At 40.2% G+C, this 27355-nt stretch overlaps 1 protein-coding gene across 9 annotated transcripts in view; it reads left to right on the forward strand.

The window, feature by feature from the left end:
- FOXP1 (forkhead box P1) overlaps positions 1-27355 on the forward strand; it is a 642114-nt gene that overhangs the window by 276351 nt on the left and 338408 nt on the right. For all 9 annotated transcript variants that reach the window (XM_066617522.1, XM_066617523.1, XM_066617521.1 and 6 more), the window contains one exon: positions 16033-16097. The gene's annotated coding sequence lies outside the window, so the exon portion shown is untranslated. The remainder of the gene's footprint in view (positions 1-16032; positions 16098-27355) is intronic.

Here is a 27355-nt window from a genome sequence, read left to right on the forward strand (position 1 = left end):
AACAAGTGTATGACAGCAGGAGAGACTGGAAGATCCAGAACACAAGGATTTTCTGCCTGAGATGTAGTATTTGTTTCAGTTTCCTTATTAAAATATTAATTTAGAATCCAGCATCTATTAGCTTTGGAATTAAACACCACCTATAATTGTATAATATATTCAGTCGCATACAGTTTTGCATGATACAGAGCATTAATATTGGATTCCACTAACAGCACTTCCATTAACTTGCTCAACCAGTAGGAGATATATGTGACCAAGGAGGCATAACTACCAGCCAGAACTGCCAAAACAGTCATTAGAACCTCCATAGGGATGGACAAAGGCTTTTACATAGTGATATACTGATTACATTTTGTTCTATGGTTTATTTGCATCAAGGTTAGATCACTGTTATCTGTTCAGAGTATATTATTGAACATCTCTTTTTAAAGGTCATTTTAGTGCAAAAAGAGTGAATGGTAGAGGTCTCTGACATTTGTCATGGAAAATCTTTCAAAGGAATCAGAGCAAATCCTGTTAAGCTTTAGTTCTCCAACAGATGGGAAACCTATTTCAGATCCTGCTAACATCATGGTTTTAGGTGCCATTGTCAAATTTTTAGATGCCATTTCTTCCTATGCATGTTGTCAACTGTTGGATCAAATTTCTAGGTGCCCAGGTGTGTGGGTATGTATGTATGCATGCATAGCATATAGGTATGAGTGATCCTAAATAAAAAGGAAAACCTTCAAAAGCATGATAACAAAATCAAATGGATGACATGGGATGTACTTGAGCTTTACTAGTATTCTTGGTGAACTCCAATAGCTTGACAAAGGTATGGTACAGCTGGTGTTGCTGTTAATTGCCCCTTCTTCTCAGTGCATAAGCAGAATGCATTCTTGTGTCCACATGAAAGAGAGGGAGATATTTTCTGCTGGTGGCAAATGTTCATGTTTCCACTGAGGTTTCACTCTGGAGTATCCCCATCTTTCTGGGAGTGCTTCAGGGTCCCAGCGAGCATCCAAATGAAGCTTGGTAGTTTCAGTCCCACCCATTGGAATGTCTATGGATGTCTTCTATTTAAGTGAAAGGAGATTTCTCAGCAGTGTTGCTTGATTCATTGTACTATAAATAATGCTAAATCGAAGTGTAAGTATGGCACACACTTTTATCCAACTATGACCACATGTGTGCATGTTTATGAAAGATTTCTCACTGTGAAATCCATCTATCCATATGCCAATAGCAACATTACTGCCATGTTATACTTTGTGGCTGTAGAAATGTAGACTGTGAGTCAAGAAAAATAATTTCATAATAAATTTTTTTTAAAATCACATTATTAAAGCAAACTTGCCTAGTATTTTACAAGAGATTCTTGTGATTTGACTCCTAAACATGTGATTGTTAAAATTTGCATGTGTATAGTTACAAGATAGCTTGCAAAGCTATTAAAAGGCACATCAATTCCAAAACAGTCTGAATATTTAATATATAAACATTATATGGTAAAACTTGAATGATTAAAAGATGAAATAATCTTTCACTCAAGGTTCTGTTTGAGAGGTTAAAAGGATGGATGAGCATGCAAGTCAATTGATATTTTTTCCAGAAATGCAACTATATAAGTCATAGAAATAACTGTATAGGATACCAGAATCTGTAGTAAGTGATGTTGAGACTGGCTTTTCAGAAATAGCAGAGCTTTCTCAACCCCCAAATTAGCAGTTCCATTTGTCATTTTGCACTACTTACATTTCTGGTCTATAGTGACCCTATTGGTCAAATGCCAAATTTTATTTGTCTCTAGTGGATGAGTTTTGTGTGCTTTGTAAAGGACATGATCCAACTACAGTGAGACTTTTTTGTTTTGTTTTTTTTCTAATTTCAACAGGCAATTTGTCCTGTGAAAATCAGTGGGAGTTCATTTTGGCTAGATCATACATCTGATAAAAGAGAGCTTGAAGCATCTGCTTTTGTTTTGTCTTCAATTTCCAGGTTTCTCTCCTTTACCTGCTTCCCAAGTAATATGAAGTATATCATACTGTTGGTTTGTGTTAGAATTAAAACTATTGTAGGCTTTTTCAAACAGTGTGCAGTACATATGATTTAAAATATATATTAGCAGAAACCTTGGGCAATAGTACGGTTTCTTGCTGTCTGGAGCCCTCATTTATTTATTTATTTTTGTTTTTTTTAAGCAAAACAAAAAAAAATTCTGGCTTCCCCCCCTCACCTATTTCATAGGTATAAGTTGTAAGGTTTCTTCTGAAAAAGAAACACCTCAAAAACACATTTAGTAGGAAATAAGTTGTCTCAATTTCAGTGGAATTTACTTTTAAGTGTGCTTAGGGACTCAGTCAAAGCCTGTAATTCTGATGAATTTGGGGTTTAATTAAAGAAAGCATGCTCTACCTACTGGTTCTTTTTTGTGTGTCTGCCTCTTTGTCTTTCTCTCTCTCTCTCTCTCTCTGCCTTGAAAGGTGTGTGGGTGAGGAAATGTTTGCTTTTTCAATGGCAAATCTCAATTTAGTACTTAATATTTTTCCTATTTATTAGTTGTTATTGCTGCTGTTGAGGTGAGGGCTGCATTTAGCAGTGTGATCTTATAGCCACCATCCCTATTAAACAGGCGGTGCAGCTAGTGAGAGATCAGGACAGGTAGAATGCACAGCAGGCGTCTGATTTGAGCCAGTTACTCATTTGCCGAGTGTTTGTGTTTATGCAAAGGGGCCTCTTCCTGCATATTTAATCTAGAGTAAGGCAGTGGCTTTTGTTGTGTTTAGACCACATACCTTCAGTCCTTCCTTACCCTGCAGCTCATGTTGAGGCACAGAAAGTCTGGATAGTTAAAAGTGTGTGTATGGTGTTCTCAGAACTCTCAACTTTTCTTCACTTGGTTGGGAATTATTGCTACAGCTCCAACCTTTTCCTCGTCTTCATTAATGGGTAAGTTGCATTATGAAAGATCACCCTCTTTTTTGTTCCTCTTTATAAACGTTCAGAATTATATCTTGCTCACACTTCTTTAGAACAGACCTGGTTGTTTTAGGGAGCTTGTCCTGCCACTGATTGTGAATACAGGTGCTTCTGCAGTGTCCCTTTTTTTAAGTACAGGTAAATACTGAATCCTAACAAGCAGGGTTTTCTTTGATAATAATGAGGGGGGAGGGATGTGGTGAGCTTGTTTTTTATTTTTATTATTTCTGTTTTAGAACTATATTGGAGAGTATATCATTATTTGTTGAAAGTGTTCAGATGGTATACAACTAAGATTTTGTTTTTGTTTTGAAGAAAGCAACAAGAAATTCTGGTTTCTGTTGTGCCTTCCTCTAGGGTCCTCACCAGACTGTCTGTGTTGTAATAGGGACCATTTTCTTATGTAGAAATTGAATCGTCTCTTCGTTGATATTAATAGCACACTAGAGATGTTAGCTATGATGCAGAGAGTACCAGGACTATAGAGTAGGAAACCTGAGAATGCTGGGGGGGGGGGGAGATGACAGTCCTTTTGCTTCTCTGAGGGGGCAGCGTTTGCATAATGGCATCCTAGTTTTAACAGTCTACTGAAGGCATTTTAAATATGATTTGCTGTAACTTTTAATCTAGATGTAATTACTTCTGCGTGCTCTCTTACTTATCAACTGCACCGGTTTCTGATTGAATCCACTTAAAAAAAATAAGCTTATGCCTGAAACTGCGTATATTATGTACTCTGTGTCAGCTTCTTATTGCCTGTAAGAGAATGGCAGCTTCGTTTCAAGTCACAAATGATAGAACAATTATCTTATTTTTCTCCCTTTTAAAGAAAAAGAGAAAACACCATTCTTCAGTAGTCAAAGTGGTGGTGTACATATGTTCATGAAAATATGGACATTGCACACTGAGGCCAGCCAGGAGTTTAGGTTACCAATTAACTATTTCCTTCATTTGAGTAACTCCTCTCAAACAGAAGAGTGTGCTATTCCACCACATGTTGGCAAGTGTGAGGATCTGAATAAAATTTCACCAACCTTATTAAAATGTGTAGGGACTTTTTGGTTTTCTTGGGTGCAAAACAACACACATATTCAGAAACATAACAATAAGACTGCTTAATTTTTTTTGTTAATAGCAACATGGCAAATAGCTTATCTAATTGTAAGTATATTACTTTTATAGTCTCTCTTTATGAGGAAAAGCACCTCAGTCAAAGCACCTTGTGTGATTAGCGCTATTGTATTCTTAAATTTTGATTGATAGAGATAATAGTTTTCACTTAAAAATACAGACAGGTACTTTAACTTTCCATGACAATAGCTATTTGCATTTCTTTTATCTTTTTGTTTAACATTTGTGGGGGTTGGGACAGATTTGATTATTAACTCTTATTGCACACTGTGGTAGATGCTAAAACAAGGCTTTTGTTCGAGCTTCAAAGGTACAACAGCAAATATTGTTTTTATTGGTTCAATATTTAAAGGTTGTTAAAGGATACTTCAAAAATATTTTCACATGACCATGACCAAGAGTATCATTTTGATACAAGGTAAGAGAATAGTGTCATTTCCATCTTCCCCTCCTCTTTGAAAAGATGGCCAGACTTCTGTGTTACAGTTAGTCTGGCAAGCGAAACACTTTTGCATGATGGAGTGAGAGAACTGGAAAGCTGTGCAGCATGTCTCTGTCTGCCTCACATAAAAAAGAGAGTGAAACTGTAAGTTCATAGGAATCTGAACGCTGCTGGAAGGGAGGGTGGAGACCTTTGCAGCAGAATAATCATACGATGGGGCATTAGTGAAGAGCTAAAATATATTTTGTGTGCACACTTGAGAGAAGGCTAGAGTTTTGAGATGAAAAACACATTTATTAGGTGTGTCAGTACTGCACAAATTGAAAGAGATATCAAAATGTATACCAGACCCCAGTGGGTATACTCCCCAAAAAGTGTTCTTTAGGAGTTTAACCTGCAAATTTTATATGAGAAGAGAATGGTGGAATCTTATGTATTATTGCTTTTTAATTTTGAAATTTTGGATGGCAATTCTAACCCGGCTTCCAAACCTGCATTAGTTGATTATTAGAAAGCTGTAAGATCTAAATTCCATACGGAGATTTGCTAACCTGGTTTCCTTAGCATTCTGTTAGGTGGCCTCTGTATCATTGGATTGGACAGTTAACATTTTTGATATGTTAAGGAAATGGGATCTTTGAAAAACTGACCAGAGTGAGATCTGTTGTGCTAACTTTCACTCATGTGAAGCAAGTGATCATTGTATCAGGAAATGTTATTACACTCTTAAGGGAAGTTTAAATGTTGTACTGTAAGCCAGGTATCTTCATATGTAACTATACCTATAATACTTGCAATAGCTGTTAAAAGAATAATTTGCTAGCATGTTTCTTTCAGTCATGCTGAAAATTACTATTTTAAATTAGCACAAGTGCATTTGTTTTGCACGTTGTTATTTATATTTCTTATACCATAGTCTTTCGAGACTGAAGGTTGCCTACTACTATTTATATTTCTTATAGAACCTATCCTGCCACTTTCTTAAAATTAGAACAACAAAGTGAGGAGGGGAAGTGGAAGAAAGGCAGATCTCAGTAAAATGGACTGTGAGAACTATAGCTATGTATAAAATTATTTATTCGATAAGACTCTAAACTAGTCAGTTGTCTAATTATAATATTTTCCCTTGTAGGTTGATCAAATGGGTTCTTAAACTCATTCAAATTTGTAAAAATTAAAATAATCCCAGCCTATTACATATTACATTTTAATACTGTGCAGTTCAAATAGTTTGATTTTAGGAACTCATTATATATTTATAAAATTCACACACAAACAGATAGTTCACAAGGTAAATTTAATTTTACTACTATTGTTAATTTAAATAATATATAAATAATGTTGACATTTACTTTCACCATTTTGGGTTGGAAAATATTTATTAGGTAGTGAACTGTAAAACCAGTCATACAAAATAGAGAATTTTTAACTTATCAGTTTTTCTCATTGACTTTAACAAAAGGAAGAAAGTTATAGATTCCAATATCTAGTCCGGGACTTTTGTCCACATTTTGTGACCAACTGGATGCCTCAAGGAAACTCACAAGTAGGACATAAGGAAGAAGACATCTCTGATGTTTGTCTATAGAATCTGGAAATATATTGCTTCTGAACATGGATTTTCTAACTTATCTATCATAATCATGGTTGCTGATAGGCATTCACACTGTTGCCACTTATCTGCTATGAAATTGTGTTTTAAAATAATTGTGAAATTTTTATGGCTAGCTGATAGACATCTAGGCAAAAGTTCCTTCACCACTTGACATCTCATTGCTTTTTAAGTTTTTTTTTTAAAAACTTTTTAGTTTTTTTTAACTAAAAAGTTTTGTATAATATTTTATTATATTCAAAGTTATCTGAAAATTTGTTGCTGAAACGTGGTACCGTATATCAGTATTTTAAATACTGTGGAAACTGCATGGATGGGATTAGTTACATATTATTATAACTTTGGTAACTTAGGTATGCACTCATACGTCTGGATCATGTCCTTGGCCTCTTTTGTATACAGTATTATAGATTTTCTCTTAAAGCACTGTTTCTCAAACTGTGGTCAGGATCCACTAGGTGTGTCGTGAGCCAATTTCAGGTGGGTCCTCAAATGTTTCAGTATTTTATTTTTAGTATATTAGACTTGATGCCAACATGGTATGTGACTGCATTTGGCGTGATATGTACTTTTAACAGGCTATAATGTATATGCTTTTAATAATGATAGTCAATGGGGCTTACTCCTGGGTAAGTGTGGATAGGATTGCAACCTAGGATTGTTAAAATTTTTTCCTGCTTGATGATGTCGCTTCTAGCCATGACATCTTTTTAAGGTTAGTGACATCACTTCTGGTGGGTCTCGACAGATTATTATTCTAAAAAGTGGGTCCTGGGCTAAAACGTTTGAGAACCACTGTCTTAATGGATCTGTTGTAGATTGGGGTTGCCAATTCAAATTTTCAACAATATGGAACACTGTAGTACTAAGGTATATTTTGTATTTATCCCAGCTGGAATTTTTTTTTTCTTAAGAAAGTGTCATCCTTTGCATTCTATGGCTATGACACTCTGGAAGAAGGAATCTTTAAATTAGAGATCTTATATAAGAGAATTAAATTAAATTATTGTAAATAAGAGAATAAATTAGAGGAATCTTTAAATAAGAGATTAAATTATCTTAGAGATCGCTTACTCCCGTACAATCCGGCTCGTCCTCTTAGGTCATCAGAGAAGGCCTTTTTACAAGTGCCACCGCCTAGGGAGGTATGTGGCGGCAAGAAATAGGGCCTTCTCAGTAGTGGCACCAATGCTATGGAGTTCCCTTCCCCTTGACTTAAGAATGGCTCCCTCTCTTGTAACTTTCTGGCGAGGCCTGAAGACCATTCTGTTTAGACAAGCCTTCTGAGTTACTGGCCTTTTTAACATCTTTGTAACATCTCTTAACATTTTTTAACATCTTCTCACAGGCCTGATCCTTTTCTAATTTGCTGCCCTATGCTCTTACCTGATTTGTTTTTATCTGACTCCTGTTTTTTTTATATGTTTTTATCTGCTTTTAAATTATGTTTTTAATTTGTTTTAACCTTGTTTTGTAAGCCGCCTTGAGTCCCTTACGGGAGAAAGGCGGGGTAATAATTTATTATTATTATTATTATTATTATTATTATTATTATTATTATTATTATTATTATTATTATTAATAATAATAATAATAATAATAATAATAATAAAGAAAAGGATCAGGCCTGTGAGAAGATGTTAAAAAATGTTAAGAGATGTTAGAAAGATGTTAAAAAGGCCAGTAACTCAGAAGGCTTGTCTAAACAGAATGGTCTTCAGGCCTCGCCAGAAAGTTACAAGAGAGGGAGCCATTCTTAAGTCAAGGGGAATTATTATTATTATTATTATTATTATTATTATTATTATTATTATTATTATTAATAATAATAATAATAATAATAATAATAATAATAATAGTGATGTCAAGTGAAAGGGTTATCTACAAAGCCAACCAGAGCTCTTCTTTACTTCAACATTATTGTTGAACCTAATGTTTTTTTCCTTGTTTGTTTTTTTGTTTCTTTTAAAGTCAAGGTCAGATGTTGTCATAGTCACCATAAGATTCTTTGGAAAATATTTTTATTTTTGCTTCAGAATAATGTATGAACATTTGAGTGATGCACCCATAGAAAAGCAGGGTTGCCTCTGGGTTTTTCTAACTTGCCTCAGTTAATCTCATGATAAGAAAAGGTTAGCTACTCTTATTTTTTCTTCATTATTCCTTTATCAGGTTATTTATCTGCATCCACCACAGTGGTTTGAGTCAGAACATTATGCTAAACAGTGGTTTGCACTAACCATAGTTTAGAACTCAATTGTTTGAATTTCCAAATATACTACCAGTTTAATATATCACTAATATGGAGCAAAAATAATCAAATTTGTTTTATCTACCTGCTGAGCTTTTGTAAGCTGCTTATTTTTACTAAAGGTAGGCTATAAATAACCATTGAGTCTGGTTTACTGGCAAATCACAAACTATGGTTTGTCAATTTAAACATTACACCACCTTAGTTTAACCACAGTTAAATTTCTGTATCCATGGTTTGCTGCGTAACATGAATTGAGCCAGCCTGAGTATATGAACATATGAAGCTATCTTACGTTGCCTTATACAGACGTCCCCTGCTTTCTGATGGTTTGTTTTTGATGTTCCACTCTTTAAACACATTCAGTTATACCCAGAAGTCATTCAATACATGCTCCACTCTTTCAACCTCTCTCTGCTGGTCTGCAGGATAAAATTGCTCTCCCCCATGTCCATTTGCATATGTCATGGTGGTTCAAACTGTTTTGGGGTGTGTGTGTGTGTGAGAGAGAGAGAGCAAGCGCACACCAACTTTAGCTCCTGTCTTAGTCCCATTCCTGAAGGCATTAATGAGAGTCCATTTGCAGAAATCTTTGTGTGACAGCAGGAATTTGCAAGATTAAAAAAAAGCATTTGCAATTTGCTAGTTAAAAAGCGTTGGAAGCAACATTTGTAGATTGGAAAAAAGAAAAGACCTGGTTTCACTTTTCAACCATTTCTGCAGGGAATGCCTGTAATAAGAGCCCACAGCCTTTCTAACAACCCAATCCTAACTAATTAAGTTAAACCAATAGATCAGGCACTACCTCCTGCAGGGAAGGGGGGGGGGGAGTTTTGAAAGCCTCATCAATGTAAAGGAATGAAAGTTCCCTTACCCATGGGAAAGTCTCTGCTGCCCAGATGGGCTCATTGGATTTATATCAACCATTTTCCTAGTGCAGAACAGAGGTGAGTAAGGTAGAAGAAAGAGGTGAGAGAAAGGTATAGAATTCTGGTATATGCTGGTCCTGCCCCTCCCTCCTGCATTCCTTGTCTTGCCTATGCCCTTCTTGCCCAGATGCTACCTGGTTCCTACCCAACCCCATTCCTCTCACTGCCTGCAGGCAGCTTACTTGTACTCCCACTGGTAGCCAGTTGTTGTAGTGGGCCTCTGACACATGGCAGTTCCGAAATAGCCAGACGTGATGTGTTGTGCACCCCATGACCACACAGAAGTCTCACTGAGGCTCCCGATGTGGTCAGAAACGGTGCTTCCAGTTAACCAGAAACACAGTTTAAGATTCATGGGGAGCCTCAGGAGGCTTCCCCAGTGTGTCCTGGAGTCGCATGAGGCTCTGTTTCGCTCCAGGTGGGGAGGACAGTGACATGTTGCAGTGGTGCCATTGTGGACATTTGCCCTGGTCACGGGCTGGGGAAGACCACCACTGGCTGCTGGACTGTGTTGACTGCACTAACTAGCAGCGGCTTTCCAGGGTCTCAGACAGTAGTCTTTCTCAGCTCTACCTAATGCCAGGGAATGAAGCTTCTGTATGCCAGTTGTTTTCATACTACTAAACTATACTAAAGAACTACTAAACTACGTGTTTCTATAGCTCCTCCCAACTTAATGTCTGCCTATGCCAAGTTTATATATGTGACTTTTGTAAAACAACCTTAAAGTAAGTTAGAAGAACAATTCCCCTTTCCAGATGTTTCTGATTGTTTGACTTTGGTTGAAGTACTGATATCTTTAGCCTACACACTTTTTCATATATTGAATGACAGAGGCTGCAATCCTGTGCACACTTTCGTGTGACTAAACATCATTGGGCTTACTTCTGCATATTTCTATGTAAGATTGCACTGAAAATGTAGCTCCTTCTGAATTGAAATGGGATCCAGAAAAAAAGGTTCTGCTCATATCATATAAGACTGTCTATATACCAAAAGTTTGATTCACTATATCAGTGGTTCTCAAACTGGTGGGTCATAACCCACCAGGAAACTGGAAGACGGCCATTCCCCCTTAAGGGGAGTGACCAAGAAATTGACGGCAACACATTTGCCACGGTTGTGCTGCTGTTGGGTAGGAAAGCCTTTAAAAAAAACTTATTTTGGGGTTGCTATAGCTCTTTGGAGGGTCCAGGGAACCTGCAGCCCTCCCTGAAGCCCTTCAGAGAGCCATAGCGACCCCCAGGTAAATTACAAAACTGCTTTCCTTCCAGGCAGCAATGTGATTGTGGCGATTGTGTTGCTGCCCCCTCCCCCGCATACACTTTCCAGTTCTCAAATTGTCCCTGAGAACTGCTGCTCTGTATCATTTGTTGTCTAAAACTTATAGTTTAAAAAGAAAAAAAAGTCAACTGTTGTACTTTTGGGACTAACTCACTGTTTTTGTATAAGCTTCCCATGAAACTGTGAAGCATTGCCTTTTGCTGCTACACAGACCATAAACATCATAATTCTCACACTGTGAGCCAGGGCACAGTAGTATGCCACAAGAGATCAGCTACTGTATCACAAGAAATAAATTAATTAAAACAAAATTAAAGACTCCTGTGAGCACAATGTACTCCCCCACAGAGGAGGCCGCTTACTCTGCTTCTACAGGATTCACTGATCTGGCTTTGCTTTTTAACAATCGGTCTCCATGGGGGATGGGTGTATAATTCAGCTCCATCTCTACATGAGGTGTGTTGGACTATCTGGTTGCATCTGAAGCAGCAACTCCACAAAATTGCTAATTCGCATAAGAGGTAGGCCCTGAGCAGGAGATTAGAATAATTTCAAACATAAGTTGGTTAGTATTATTATTTATGTAGCATCTTGAATGTGATGGTGGCTTTCAGAATGAGAGAACTTATCCGTGCCCCAAGGAGCTTACATTTTAAATTTGGAAATGTGGAGTGTGCACAGAAATATGAAAAAGGTGGAGGCAAGAATTGTGTGTGTGTGTGTGTGTGTGTGTGTGTGTGTGTGTGTGTGTGTATGTGTGTATGTGTGGAGGGGAGTATGTACGGTTCAGCCATTTCTGCACAATGTTGCATATATGCTCCAGGGATCAGATGTGTACACCTGTGGGCTGGGCAAAAATGGGCTATGCTGCATACTGGTTACTTTCAGAAGGGGACAAGTCCTAATGTAGCCCAAGGCTTCACAGGGAAAAAAAAAATATGTTGGATTCTAAGGAATACAAAGTGACATCATGAAAATGTAGTGGATGGGGTTTCTAGGCGTAAGGGGGCTCTAATGTGCAGAATGGAAATAGCAGAGGAGCAAGATTCCGGAGTAATTCCAAGTGTGTGTGTGTCCCCATCTGTGTGAGGAGGGAAGAAGCAGTTTTCCTTATGGAAACAGAATAATAAGCTATTAGGTGGGAAGCAAACTGACTGAGAACAGTTTTAGAAACCTAGGACATGAAAAGAGTGAAGCATGAGAAAGTGCTGAATTGTATTAAAGTCAGAGAAGAGACAAGGACAAAAAGAGATGGTTGAATTTGGCAATAGGACCACCAGTTATTGTGGTGAGGTAGCAAGAGCAACCACAGAGGCTGTTGCTGGCTGAGGGTCCATAGCACCAATAATAATAATAATAAGTGTGCCTCACCGGGCACTCGAACTCCTGAACCTTCAGTGCTCGTGACAGTAATAGCACCTAATAATACCCCATCAAAGGGAAGAGGTAGGGTGCTATGGGGACTTCAGCCAGAGCTTTACCCAGCAGCCTAGCGTTGGAACTCTGAAGTAATTTTGGTGAAGTGCAGAAAGTGGAAGCCAGTTTGTAGGACATTAAGGGCCCAATCCTATCCAATTTTCCAGCCCCGGTGCAAGTACAATGCAGCCCCATGGTAAGGAAAGAATGTTCCCATACCTTAAGGAGTCCTCTGTGACTGCTACCCCACTACAAGATGCAGTGCATGCCCCATTAGCACAGTTGCACTGGCACTGGAAAATTGGATAGGATTGGGCCCTAAGGCTGCAATCCTAACCACACTTTCCTGGCAGTAAATCCCATTGAACTCTATAGGGCTTACTTCTGAGCAGACCTGCATAGGATTGTACCCTTAGAGCAGTGGTATTCAGACTGGGGCTTTGCAACAGCCCAGCCTGAGGGCCCTTGCCTCTGCCCCCGTAAGGGGCAGGGGCAGGGGGGAAGGCAGCAACGATCACCAGGATCGCATCACTAATGGGGCTGCAGGGACTGGGATGTACTCACCAGTCCCTGCAGCAGCCTTCCCAGGGTGTGGGGAGTCCTGCACGAGTGCCTACAATGCTCCCTAACTGGTTCGAAGTGAAAGTAGAGCGATCCTACTTCACTTCCTGTTTTGTGGAGCGCGATTGCTCTCCTTTTACTTCAGACCAGCTGAGCAGCCCTGCAGGCACTCGCGCAGGTCTCCCTGCACCCCCAGGACGATGCTGCAGGGACTGGTGAGTGCATCCCAGTCCCTGCAGCCCCCCTGAGTGGCACAATCCTGGGGATTGTGTTGCTGCCTTCACCCACACCCCCGCTGCTTCCCTCCCCTCCCTTGCAAGAATTTACTGCACTTTTCAAATTCTCAGAGAGTTTGAAAACTGCAGCCTTAGAGAGTAGTTAGAACAGAGACTTGACAGTAACTGGCCTATTTCAAGAATATGGAGGTAATGGGTAAAAGAAAAATTTGATAGTTCTTAGCGGGACAAAATTGGTGAACTGATTTTTGTCTGTTTAAGAAACAGAGGAAATTGTGGTGTGTTTGGGAGCAGCCAAGAAAGGACCTATTAGGGAAAAAATGATTATTTGGAGAACGGGAGGCAAAATGGCAGGGGATATGGTCACCAATAGTTGGGACAGACTGGATCAAATGGATGCTTGGAAGCGTGTTAATAGTCTATGAGAGGTCCTCCGTGATGTAAATACCCAGGAATTTGAAACTAGCAACCCTTTCCACCTCCTCACCATTTATAAATAATGGTGTGTGTACATCCCTCTTTTTCCTGGAAGTCAATTATAAGTTCTTTAGTTTTTTTGATGTTAAGTGAGAGATCATTTTCTTTGCACCACAATAACAACTCCTGTACCTCCTTCCTATAAGCAGACTCATTATTCCCGCTAACAAGCCCCACCACTGTAGTATCATCTGAAAATTTTATAATTTCATTGGTGTTGTGTGATGGGGCACAATCATGTGTATACAGGGAATAAAGGAAGGGGCTCAGAGGACCTCCCATGGACTATTAACACCAGCATGTTGATAAAAAAAGGCACAAAAGCGGTTATATTTTCTGAGGAAGCTTGGGAAGTTAAATTTGTCACAGCAGCTGCTTGTGTCCTATTATCGCTGCACCATTGAGAGTGTCCTAACCTATGATATCTTGGTGTGGTTCAGAAACTGCTCTGCAGGGGACAAAAAAAACTCTGCAGAGAATTATTAAGATTGCGCAGAACATCATCAACCTTCATCTACCAGCTTTGGTGTACATCTATACATCTAGCTGTTTGCAGAAGTCACACAGTATTCTGAGAGATCCCTTCCATCCGGCTCATAAGTTTTTTGAACTGTTGCCTTCCGATAGATGATACAGAACTATAAGAACACGCACCACATGATTCCTGAACAGTTTTTATCCCACAGCTTGAATAAGGCAATATAGTTGTTACCATGTTCCTGGGCATTATGGTCTGTTATACTGTTTTTATATTATGATGCATGTTGTATAAAATGTGTGAGTGAGTGTGTGGAGTGTGATTGTTGTATATAGTTATTTATGCTTGTATCTCAAAGGTGCATAAATTCCGTTGTGTTGTAGCACAATGACAATAAAGTAACTACTACTACATTAGGCACTGACATTGTATTCATCAAGTTAGATGAGAGAACAAAGAAGGAATGAAGTGAGGGAGTTCTGGGAGAGGAAGAGTGAATAGAAAAATAGTGATCAGAGCAGATAGTGTTGACTTGGTTCATTGAAGAAGACAAGATAGGAACTGGGCTTAATAGTGCATCAATGATAGAGAAGAAATGCTGGATTATTGTGGTGGGGTAGTATGGTTTAGCCAGGAAGATTGGTAGAGAAAGAGAAAATGACAAATTTATAATGAGAAAAATGCAGCCGGTTCTTTTTACCTCCTCCAGTAGCATTCACTTACATGAGACTATGAATGTATCAAATGGAGAGGGTGAGTCAGGGCTGGAGATTAGTTGGGGAATGGAGCAAATGAGTCAAGAGTTGAGAAGCATGATTGAGAGTAGAAACTACACAGTCTACAAAGTAGGCAAAAGTGACAAAAAAAAGATCTGGGGACAACACTTTTGTGAAAGCCATCAAGAGGTCCTACTGCTTCTTTGCCTGGTTTACTGCTTCTGTAAAAATGTTAGAGGACTGGTTTTATCTCTTTTGCATTTTCCTTCTCATATTTCCTCTTTACTTGGCATTAGCAATTAGTATTTTTTGGCCACGGTTTTTGTTCTTTTTATTTTTCACATTTGAGCAAAACTTCCACTTTTAATTCCTCTTGCTTTATTTATGTGAGTTTCTTTCTTGTCTTAAAATTGGTCAAGGTGGCTTATAAAATAAACATTAAAATAAACATTAAAATAAAATACAATTAATTAAAAGGTGAATTAGTAATTATTTCCAGGTAAAGCTAAAACAGATGAGCAGATGGTAGTTGAAATATCTGCCAAAAACAAAAGGTCTATATGCAGTGTCAAGAAGGCCGTAAAATAGGGGGCAGGATGTGTCTCTGTTGATAGGGAGTTCCATAACCCCCTTGTGTCTGTAAAGCAAATATGTTCCCACGTTCTACTCAGATACAACTCAGATGATGTTGGGATACACAGTGTTTGAGGGTGGATGGAGGGAGTCTGTCTAATCTGTTGAGAGAGGGAGGGTTCTACAACTGTGATGTAATACCAAAATGGTCCTGGCTCTCATAAAATGATCAGTGCTTAGTCTGAGTTGATATGATGACCAAAATGTTTACTAGTCTGATGTTGAATAAAATCAAAGTCCTATTTGTTGTTCCATCTATTAACTTGATTTGCATTCGTAAAAAGAAAGGTTTTCTTTTCATACATGAAAAAGCAAATGCAAACACAGTAGTGCTTTCCCCCCTTTTTATCCATTTACTTTTCCACTCTTTATGACATTAGTAATATTTGAATGAAACAATCAGTTGTGTTGACAGAAGGAAAGCTGTTTATCTACCCCTATCTTTTTTAGGGTTAAAACAACAATAAAAGTAAGCCTTACAAGAATCAGGAGGAATACATGTAAGCATATATGTATGTGGAAGAGAAATGTGTCCCATCTTTCAGAACAAAAGATTCAGAGTGATAATAATATTCAAAGTGAAAATAAATCACGATTAAGGAGGTTTGTACTAGAGAACAAAGAGTATCTCATCTTATGAGGGGTTGCCCTCCAAAGGTTTAATTGTGTGTGTTGAACTGAACAGCCTCAATACAATGATGGGTATTGATGAGCAACAAGTAACAGTTCTATACCTTGATCACCCCCCCCTCTCTCTCTGAAAGTCATTCACTATTAATCACAGTTGGATTCATTTGTTTTACTTATGGTTTCTATTGATAATGTGGTGCCATGAAAATATCTCCACTGTTCTAACTAGCTATGTTCAACAAGTCACACTGTGGCATTTGTTTTGTCTCCAGGGTAAGAAGATTGACCTTTTTGGTTGGCTGCAGCTGAAGATTGCTTTACAGAAGCCACTAAAAAGGTAAATAAAATTTAACATTTGCACTTGATGTTCATGTGGAATGAAGCAAATGCATGGATTCTGTATCCTGCCTTACTGGCGTATGTGCACATGAATATGCCTTATTGAAGGTTCCATCTTGCAAAGTGTATCAAAGTGCCATGTAGAATAAAAGAGAGTATAAGCTGTGTGCCTGGTTGCACCAGGATAGTCAGTGAGTTGTTCTGGGAAATGTGACTGAATCATAGTTCTCTTAGGGCGCAATCCTAACTGACTTTCCTGAAATGACATAGATGCAGTGCAACCCCAAGGAAAGATAACAAACATGCCCTTACCTTGAGGAGGGCCCCTTGACTGCCTCCCCACTGCAGGATGCAGTGCATGCCACATTGGCACAGCTATGTCAGTGCTGGAAAGTTTGTTAGGACTGCACCCTAAGTCTTATTTAGTATTTATAAGAGACAGTGTTACTTCAGACTGTTTTTTAGCTTTGGATTTCAAGTAGCTGGCTCAGCTGGCAAACTTTTTCAGTTCTTTGTGAAGACCAATCAAACATAAGCAAGAATCTGTGTCAGTGTAACTAATGGAAAACAGTACTTCTGCAGTGCAGTCATTTATGTCTTTATTTAGTAATAAGACCCAGTGAATTCAGTAGGCTTTTCTCCCAGGAAAGTTCACATAGGTTTGCAGCCATAGACTGGAATCCAAGGAATACTTACTATGAAGAGTGTGGTTGTTAACTTCTGAGTAGATAAACTTGGGATTGAGTGTTAATCCATTAGTCTGTTGACCTTGTGATTTAAGTATATCAAAACCTAGGCTTTTGAATTCATTTCCTGTTGAAGGATTTCCTGTTGTATTTTAATTTTTTGACCATTTTTAAAAATCATCCCTTAACAGTTTAAAAGTTGGAAAGTGTTTATCGTAGTGGTGGAATAAAAGCTGTTCCTAAAAGGCTTAAGGTTTTATTCATATCCATTTGCAGGATATTAATTAAATAGAAGGCTAACAGCCCACATCTATAGTTCCCTCTCCTGTCCATGCCGCAACTCCAAAATTGCTACCACTGCATCCTTTGGGGGGGGGGGCTGTTATGGGGGTAAGCCTCTGCAGCGCGAAGGGCTGTACTTGGACCTTTGCTAGCAAAATTGCTGGCATAGGTCTGTGGGATTGGGTCCTGGATGGAGGGTAGGATTTGGCAACCACCCCTGTCACTGAACCCACTCCTTTCTCAGAGCCAATCCAGCCATTCCCCACCTCTGTTGTCTTCCCTTTCTGCCCTCCTCCCACCCCTGTTGTCACGTTGTTCTGCCCCATCCTGCCTACCCCATCTTTGCCCCGGCCCCCACCGACCTACCTGTCTTGTGGAGTCTGGGAATACCCTATGGCAGTGGTTCTCACACTTTGAGTGTCAGGACCCACTTTTTAGAATGAGAATATTTCAGGACCCACTGGAAGTGATGTCGTGACTGGAAGTGGCATCATCAAATAGGAAAATTTTTCACAATCCTAGGCTACTATCCTACTCACATTTACCCAGGAGTGACTATCATTGTTAAAAGCATAGACATTGTAGCCTGTTAAAAGTACAGATCTGTAACATTTTGCCAAATGCAGTCACATACCAGCCTAATATATTAAAAATAAAATATTGAGATGAATATTGAGACCCACCTGAAATTGGCTCATGACCCACCTAGTGGGTCCCGACCCACAGTTTGAGAAACACTGCCCTATGGTATGTGCAGGAAGACTGTGGCCTTCCCTTTGGTGTTACTACAGTATGTGATTTTGCGTGCTGCTGGAGTAGCTTTAATGACTTCCGTAAGGCAGTTAGCGCTGGCAAATACTTGTTCTGCCAGCTCTAAAGCCAAATTCTATTGGGCTGTTTGATAGATCCTGTACAGTTGTTTAAAGACTCATTTCCGTCTTTACTGGGTTAGGTTGTCCAAATCAAAAATGTATATAGAAGCATGTGTTGCTTAACTACATGTGTTGCCTAACACCAGCAAACAGTGGTCATTTAACAACCAAGAGGCTCTTAATGAGACAATCAGGTCTCCCACAGCCTGCAGCAGAGTGTCTGTTTACACAACAAAGAAGAGGCTCTTAATACAAAGAAGAGGCAGTCAGTCTCCAGTAGCCTCTGCAGCCAGCTAATGTCTGGTAGGGAGTATCTGTTTATACAACAAAGGCACTAGGTTGGGCTAAATGTTTGCTTAATCACCTAATCGCATAACAATGGGGATTGGAGAATGTATCCCTGCCGGTTAAGTGACACTCACCTGTACTGTATAAGTTGAAAAAATTATGTTTTAAAATTGACCCTGAAAATCTGGGTAGACTTATACATGGGTCAATGTGGTGCAGCCTTCTTGGCTTCTAAGAACAGCTGTTTGTTGAGGTGGGGGGGGGGAGACCAGGCTGAGAAGTGGGACATGTGGGAAAATGGGGACACACACACACAAAAACAGAGCTGTTTTACCTTGTTCTGAAGCAGCATAAACACAGAAACAAAGTGAAAAAGCTTATTGAAGTTGTAGGCTTTGTGAGGCCTGTTGCTGTGGAAGTACTGTACTCCTCACAAAGCCTACAACTCCATTGAGCACCTTCACCTAGCTTTCTGTTTGAAGAACAGCTCCATGTTTGTGCTGCTTCAAAACAATTACTGGTAAGTCATTTTCAGGATCTGACCTCAGGTAAAATCAGGCAATATCTAATTCAAAGACATTCATCCCTAAGTTTTATCCTCTACTTATCCTTGGGTCATAGCATATTCCATGATTTTTTTAAACTTAAAACTTGTCCTTTACTTATCCATGATATTGACTTACACACGCATATATACGGTAGTTCATTTTATCCTTATAGGAGTCCTGAAGAGGCAACTCATAAAATTAAGAATAATAATAATATCTGTCAGTGTTTTGAATGGAAGCTGTGTCACCTGTCTGATGTTCATCTGGCTGATGTTCATCTGGCTGCTTTATATTCACTTTCATGCAGAACATAATAGTTATTTAAGTGCCATAGCAACAAGCCTCAGTGATGTAACTGAAAAGTAGTGAATGTACTTTGTGATGATGTTCGCAACTGTCCGTCCTTGGTGTTTCAGCCTCCTGACTTTTTTTATGCATAAGACAACGATTTCGTTTTCAGTGTAGAATTTTGAAAAAATACCAACACTTAGGATAAATTAAGTTTTTTTAATGAGCATTTTAGGAAAAGGTTTGAACAGGTTCTTTTTGCTATTGGAAAGCATGTTTTGTGATCATCTGCTTTAACTCTGTGTTTCCCAAAATATGACTGGGATTCAACAAGCCACACATGAGTACTACAGCTTCCCCTCCAAAGCTGTTCTTGAATGTTGGGGACCTCCAGAACAGCATCCAGTGCAGTGCAAGGTGTTGCAGCCATGAAGAAAAATCAGCAGAGCTCCCACATACTTGCAAAAATGCTATCGGTGTGTGCAAGACGCTGTTTAAATTCCAGACATTTATTTAGGTTGCATTCATTACAGACTTAGAGCCCTGGGCAGCTCAAGATTGGGCCATCACTTGCTTGTGCTGCTAAGTTTGTGGGATTTGAATGCAACTTGGAAGCCTAGTGAATCTGAACAATAGGATGATCAACTGAACATTCAAACTACGAACTGTGTTTGACATTCAGATCAGTCATGTGGTTGCTGATACTTTCTAAACATTCTACACAATCACAAAACATCTAAAAATGCCTGGTCCTTTGAACCAAATAAAGACCTTTTTTTGTTCTTCTTTTTATGTTGACAAAAATTGACTAACCAAAGAAAATAAGTATTGCATACTGAGAATTTGCAAGATTTTTTTTAGTCATAACAAAGGCATGATCAATTTCTCACCTCCTAGCTTGGCTCAGATTATTACATTGGCTAATATGATGAAAGAATGATTTGTACTGACCTTTGATAACAAGAGTTTCATATATGTAAATATTCAAATATAACTGTAAAGTGTTACATGAAAAATATAGTTTGTGACCTCATTCCAAGTGGGTGGAAATGACTTTCTCAGCCCACAAGACTCAACTTTATCACACACTGCATTTTCCAGTTATGGGATTGTTTCCATATATTATTTCTGGGTTTTGACAACCTTGAAAATGTTGTGTCCCATTTTCAGTGAAGGTGCACAATGCAATGTACATAAGTTAGTTGGTAGGGAGAGCCAGGAGCTATTACTGCCTAAGCACGTCCTGGGCAAAAAAGGGTTATTCTTGTAATACCAAAAGGAAAGACAGGAGGAGCTAGTCACAGGCAAAGTGATGGCAGTTGTTTGTCTTCAGCTGTTGTGGTTTGCCTTCTGTTATATAGGCCTGTTGTGGCTTCATCTTCCCTAGCCACCATAGTATTCTGAAATGACCAAGATTCTAGCATCCTCTAGCACTTTCCGTATGGCATCCTCTAGCATCCTCTGGCATCCTCTAGCACTTATGGTATGGCGCGATACCATCGTCTTTTGAAACTGAAGGTTGCCAACTAGCACTTTCAATTCTTAAGCTTTGGGGAGCCCTGCAGATGGTCGCGCAGGCTCCCCACAGCCCCAGGAGGCTGCAGGAGGCTCTGGTAAGTACAACCAAGCCCCTGCATCTCCCTGAATGGTTCGATCTTGGGGATTGTGCCACTGCCTCCACCCTGCCACCTTGCTGCCCCTGCCCCTTAAGGGGAAAGAGACCAGGGCCCTCAGGCTGGGGCGTCACAACGCCCCAGTTTGAAAACCCCTGGGCTATGGTGAGACTCATGATGACCTAAGATTCCATTTTCTGATTCAAGATTTTCAAAATACTGTAGAATCTTACAGCCCAATTCTATGCAGGTTCCAATTGACCAGTGGGGACAAGAGAAAGTGATCACACTTTTCTTTCTCCCAATCAGTTGATGGGGATCTCTCTCAACCAGGAGTGGAGCTACCAACTGTGGGAAATGATGCTTCCATTCTTCCCTGCTGCATAGTGGGGATCCATTTCTCCCAAGTATACTTGCTGCTGCATGGGAGAAACATCTTCACACCAATGGCTAGGAGGGAAAGAGGAACCAGATGTTCAAAATTCAGTGCCATTTTTCCTCTTTCCACTTCTCCCATCTAGCCAATGGGAACATTCTCACCTACCTGTACACCTGCTCTTCTGGACCATTAAGTTGGCAGATGGGAAAATAAGAAGGTTTAGGAAGGAGGAGGGAGGGAATGTAGGGAAGGGTCTGGATGCATGCAGGGAAGCCTTTTGTAGTGCCATTGGCCCCAAGGCAACCTGGCACCAACCCTGACCGATGGCATGATTTAAGATTGCGGCAGTCCAAACTGTTAGGTATATTAAACTTGCTACAGATTCTTCTATTAATTTTAAAGTGTTGGAATCCACATCTTTTTATCTAAAGTCCAGAAAGAGGAAATTCCAGTTAAAGTGATCTGAAGGAGTTTACATTTAGGGTTCTTGTGTTTTATGTTGAATATCTTCTGCATTTGGGCTTCTGATTTCAAGAGGGTATGACATCCTTTGTTTCCTGTTTTAAATAACGTGAAAAAAAGCAGAAGTTGTAATGCAACTGTAAGGTGGTGGACAGCGGACCTCCCTCTGCCAAGAAAACTGTGTGTACGTTCTTATCACCAAAAACTGAAAACTTAAAACAATTTATATCATTGATCAAAAAGTTTACTATAGAGAATAGATGGATGAAACTGACTTTTTTTTAAGCAATTGGGTCAAGAAGATTTATAAAATAGATTAAGACAGTGGTTCCCAAACCCCTACAGGATACAACAGTGATTGCAGTGCCACTGCTACCAAGGAGTTTATTTCTTACCTTGGGGGCAGAGCTGGACTCCTGCAGGGTCCTGGAGTCTTGCAGCCCCCTCCAATGTCCTCCTCGGCTTCTGCAAACAGTCCTTATCTCTGATCAGTAGCTACTTCCGTTTTTATGGGAAAACTGGAAATTATTATTTTTATTAACAGTATTTATGTTTTTCAATGAAGAATTCACAAAGTGGTTTACAGAGCTGCTGATTGGAGATAAAGACTGTTTACAGAAGCCTCGGAGTGACTGCAAGCCTCTAGAACCCTACAGGAGGCCAACTGTGCCCCCAAAGTAAGAAATAAACCTCTTAGTAGCAGTGGTGTTGCAATCCCTGTGGCGCCATTGTGCCATTGGAGCAGGGCCACTCACCTTAAGTGGGAATGCCTTGCTTCCAAGTCCCCTGGTGGGGACCCACCAGTTGACCCACCAGTTTGGACTTTTAAACATTTTGGATGAATTTAAATCTATATGATCAAATATCATTAATATGAGCCTTTAGAATGTTGTATTGAAGACTGGGGATTTGCCAAAGGAGTTCTCTGTAGGCTATTATCTGCTCTAGTTAAACATCTCAGGAGGGCATATCTCTTTTATTTTTGGCCCATTAAGTTTTTTCATGTCTTTTTTAACCTTTCTGCATATTATATACAGATATTTCTGTGTACACTGTATTGCTTCACACTATATTTACCCATTTTGGTAAAATAGAACTCAAGGCCTATAATGTTATTTTGGGAAGCCCTATGGAAAGCGAAACTAAACCACATGTGTGTGTTCACTCACATGTAGGTGAATGTTCCTCAGTCCATTTTGAAGAGCAGGCCCTGGGGAACACATTTCCACCAGAATGACCCCAATTTGATGAACACAGGCCCCAACAAACTCTTGACGAGGAAGCCTGCACAACTGACAAGGAAAATGCATTGAGTCCTGTGGAAAGCGAAACTGAGCCACGTGTGCACATTTACTCATGAATAGGCAAATATACCTTGGCTCTTATTGAGGGCCAGGTGGAGGGGAACTAAAGGCCACCAGAATGGTCCCAATCTGATGGAAGTGTGGAGTTCAACAAATGCTCCAGAAGGGAGTCCCTCCCAGCATAGGGAAAAGGATAAAAACAGAGGCTGGAGAGGCTGGTAAAGTTACTTAAAAAACAAAAAGTATCATAAAGCTAGGTGGGTCCTGATAGAGTGTTGTTTTAAAAAGTGGGTCCTGGTGCTAAAAGTTTTGGGAACCACTGGTTTAACTTGGGGGGAGGGAGGTTCAGTTTTTGGTGCTGATGAATCTGAATGAAGCAGATATTAGTACCATTATTCACAAATACAAGGTAGTGTGGGGGGACAGTTTGAAACTACACATGTATATGCCACCGCAACATTTAGCTAAGAGCTAGTTTCAACATAGCGTTCACCAGTATTTATTTCAAATTCTTGGTATTAATCCTGATACACAATTTACCCATGGTGGTGGTTGTGTGTTGTCAGTGCCTGGCTATGCTTATTACCTTTCTTCGTTCTGCCTTTCTTCTCTATCCAAAGAGTAAAACAAAGTTTACAATAACCATACTACTTGAACATTTCACTTTACTGCCTGCACAAAACAAAAGTAGACAGGCTCAGTGGGTGGAAAAGCATTAGATGCATGGGTACATTCTTATAGGCTAAAACTAGAGCAGGGTCTGTTTTCCATCAAATAAAAGTGAGGTTGCCAGATTGATTAACCTTTTAGGTATAGCTAACATGTTTCAGAGCCGACATCCTGTGTTCCCTAGTTGTTTATTTAAGTAATTTTCTATAGGATTCCATTGCCAAGGCACCTGGGAATTTTATACTTGCCAAATCATTTAGAAATACAGTATGAATTCATGCTAATTAACAACTATTTTTCAATGTTCTGGTATTCCTAGAAGTAAATCAATAATTTAGTATCAGATTGGGTTTTCAGTGTATCTAGATACGAAAGATCTGTCTGTCACCATTGGCGGCAAAGAGCTGAGAGTTCTGATATAAAACACAGGGTTGGATGAATCCCCGGTGCTTGGTTACCATGGCACCTAGAAATGTCATCATGGTATATAGTATCTTCATCAACGAGATGCTCCACACAGTGACCTCACTTTTCCTAGCCAGTCTTGGGAAGCCTTTCGTAGCCGCCTTCCTCAGCTCTGTTGCTTTGTTGGAACCACATACAGTACGCTGAAAGTGGTAGCCAGACCAAGAACAACCGACATACCCATTGATGGTTCCTGTCACTTCACCCCTCTGTCCCAGGCGTTAGTTGACACTGACCATCAATAGCACTTGCTGCTCTGTGAAGATGGCAGGAAGAGGAGAGAAGGAGGTGGGGCAGAGTGTTCTATAGGCTGTAGTGTTTATAGAAGGCAGAGTTATTCAGCTGTAGTTGCTGATTATGATGGCAGTTTTGAGAATGAGGGGTTTTCTCTCTCTCTCTCTCACTCACTCACTCACTCACTCACTCACTCACTCACTCACTCACTCACTCACTCACTCACTCACTCACTCACTCAAACCTTCCTTCCCCCCCCACCTTGTTTTGCTTTTCCTTAGGTTTTAAAGGAAGGGAGTCATTGGGAGTAGAACAGTGGTTTCCCAAACTTTTTAGCACTGGGGCCCACTTCTTAAAATGACAGGGATCCTGTATGAGACTTTTAAAAAGTTTCACTTTACCAGCTGCTCAAGCCTCTGTTTTACCATTTCTACTATGGGGACGTTGACAACTTCCTTCTTGAGTGTTTGCTGAGGCCTGCATTCACCAGATCAAGACCATTCTGGTAGTATTCCATTCCCATTACCTGCCCTTCAAAGTTTAGAATGAGGCGCATTCACCTACTCACAAGTAATGTACACGTTCTGCTGTGCTTCGGTTTCCATAGGGCCCAATTCATTTTTGTCAACTGTCAACTTGTTTCACGACCCACTATAAATTGGGAACCACTGAAGTAGAAGCCTTTTTTTTTAGTAGAAGGTTTTTGTAGGGAGCGTTGGTGAGGGCAAAACAACAGCCTGGTAGGGAGATTAGCCCTCCTCTTGCTTGAAACAAGCTGGAATCCCTAGCATGTACGCACCTCTGGAACAGAGACGCCTGCATTGGTTTGGTCATGTCGTGAAAATGAGTGATGGTCGGATCCCAAAGGATCTCCTCTATGAAGAACTCGTGCAGGGAAAGCGCCCTACAGGCAGACCACAGCTGCGATACAAGGACATCTGCAAGAGTGATCTGAAGGCCTTAGGAGTAGACCTCAGCAGATGGGAAAACTTGGCCTCTGAGCATCCTGCTTGGAGGCAGGCTGTGCAGCATGGCCTCTCCCAGTTTGAAGAGACACTTGCCCAGCAGACTGAGGCAAAGAGGCAAAGAAGGAAGGCTCACAGCCAGGGAAACACACCAGGGACAGACTACAGTTGCTCCCAGTGAGGAAGGGATTATCACTCCCGAATCGGCCTTTTTAGCCACACTAGACGCTGTTCCAGAACCACCATTCAGAGCGTGATACCATAGTCTTCTGAGACTGAAGGTTGCCAATGATACATTGTTGTACTAGCTCCTAGACCTAAAGCCAATTTGTCAATCCCTGATCAATCACATGCTTGTGTGAGTTAGGTCATGAGGAGGAGATAACCTCCCCTTTCAATAATTCAGCTGTTGTGGTAGAATGATACGCTACCTCACCCTGAATGTGAGCACTGAGGAGTTCAGTAGAAGTGAGATATTTCTTTTTGTGATGAATTTACTGGAAATGCTCTAAATATCCAGTAAAGCAGTCCTGCCTGAGGCCGAATACTTGATTGCTTGACAATTGTACAGGCCCAGGCAGCTTTGCTTCTGGAGCCTGTTGCCAGTAAGTATCTAGTGAGTGGTTGAGAGAGTGACTTGAAGGCTGTGGTGCTACTTAAGGCTGTGTAGTCAGTTCTGTGGAAGAAAGTAGAAAAAGCCCTCCGGTCATTAGTAGTTCAGCACAGCAGTGACGGGAAAAGACTATTAGAGCACAGTTTTTGGCTTGAGTGCACATGCTGATCTCAGCTGACTTGCATTTTTGGTCCATACTACCTGAATAAAACACTCTTGTTTTCTTCTTTAATGCTACCTGTGACACTGAAGACATAGGGAGAATGTAAACTGACCATTTCAAATGTCTAAGGTTAATGTATATCCCGTGTGTGACACAGACTAGTAATGCTTTGCGAAAAGGACACTGTGGTAATATGAAACCGTTGCTGGTGCCTACCGGACAGCAATCAATGTTATCAAGAGAGCCAGGATGGTGTAGTGTTTTGGAAGCTGGACTAAGACCTGAAAGATCCAGATTCAAATCCCCACTCAGCTATCATGCTTCCTGGGTGACTCAACCTCACCTACCTCACAGGGCTGTTATGAGGACTAAAGGAGGGGGAGAAACTGTGTACACCACCCTGAGCTCTTTGGAGGAAGGACGGTATAAAAAAGTGAAAAACAAAATAAACTTCAGATGACACTGATACTTCAATTCCTGGGGCTAGACAAGGAACTCTAGAATCTAAATGAATTATAATACAGTCAACCCTTGGCATCCTGAACCCCTGCGAATGCCGAAACTTCAGATAACTGAATCTGTGGCTCTGGGCCATGCTTTGAGCTGCTTTCAGTAGCATCCAGGAGATCAGGTGGGGCCCTCTGCTGCGGGTTCGGAATCTGCAGTGAGTCAAATCCACGGGTTCCAAACCCATGGATAAAAAGGGCCCACCTGATTGTACAGGTATTCGTGAACATCTGCTCTATATCATTCTATACTGGATCATTCCTTCTCATTGCCAGGCAGGACAGACATGTTACATGTTACAAATATGTTAAGTTCCAGAGGTCTGTTTGTAAGTCATGTTGTACAGTAATGTCCCCATCTCTGTTTCTGTACCTATCAGTTTCACTTGGGACACTGTCAGTGTTGTCAGTGTCACTCTCAATACCAGGCATTTTCAACCACTGTGCCGTGGCACGCTGGTGTGCCGTGAGTGGTCCACGGGTGTGCCACAGGAATTTGGGGGAAGATCATTTATTAATAGGGCCAATGGGAGATGTGAGCCCCCACTGGCTGCATGGTGTACCTTGACAATTGTCAAAAACCTGGTGGTGTGCCTTGACCATTTTAGTGCCTTGTCAGTGTGCCGTGAGATGAAAAAGGTTGAAAATCACTGCTCAGTACTATCAAGATTCACTCAGAAGCTGTCACTTTCATGCTCAGCATCATCCATTTCATTCAGGATGCTGTCATTGGTGTCCGTTTCATTTGGAATGTTGACAGTTTAAGTTTGGATTGCTCTTAATGCTCCCAAGCGCTTCTGTACTCAGCAGCTTCAGCTGCAAACCGGAAGTGTTCATTTGTAAGCTGGGGAGCTTCAGTAGTGACTTTTTCTGCTGATGTAATGGGAGAAGGTGGTCTGTGGCATTTGTGACTTTAACT

Source organism: Tiliqua scincoides, chromosome 2 (genome assembly GCF_035046505.1).
Source record: "Tiliqua scincoides isolate rTilSci1 chromosome 2, rTilSci1.hap2, whole genome shotgun sequence".
NCBI lineage: Eukaryota > Metazoa > Chordata > Lepidosauria > Squamata > Scincidae > Tiliqua > Tiliqua scincoides.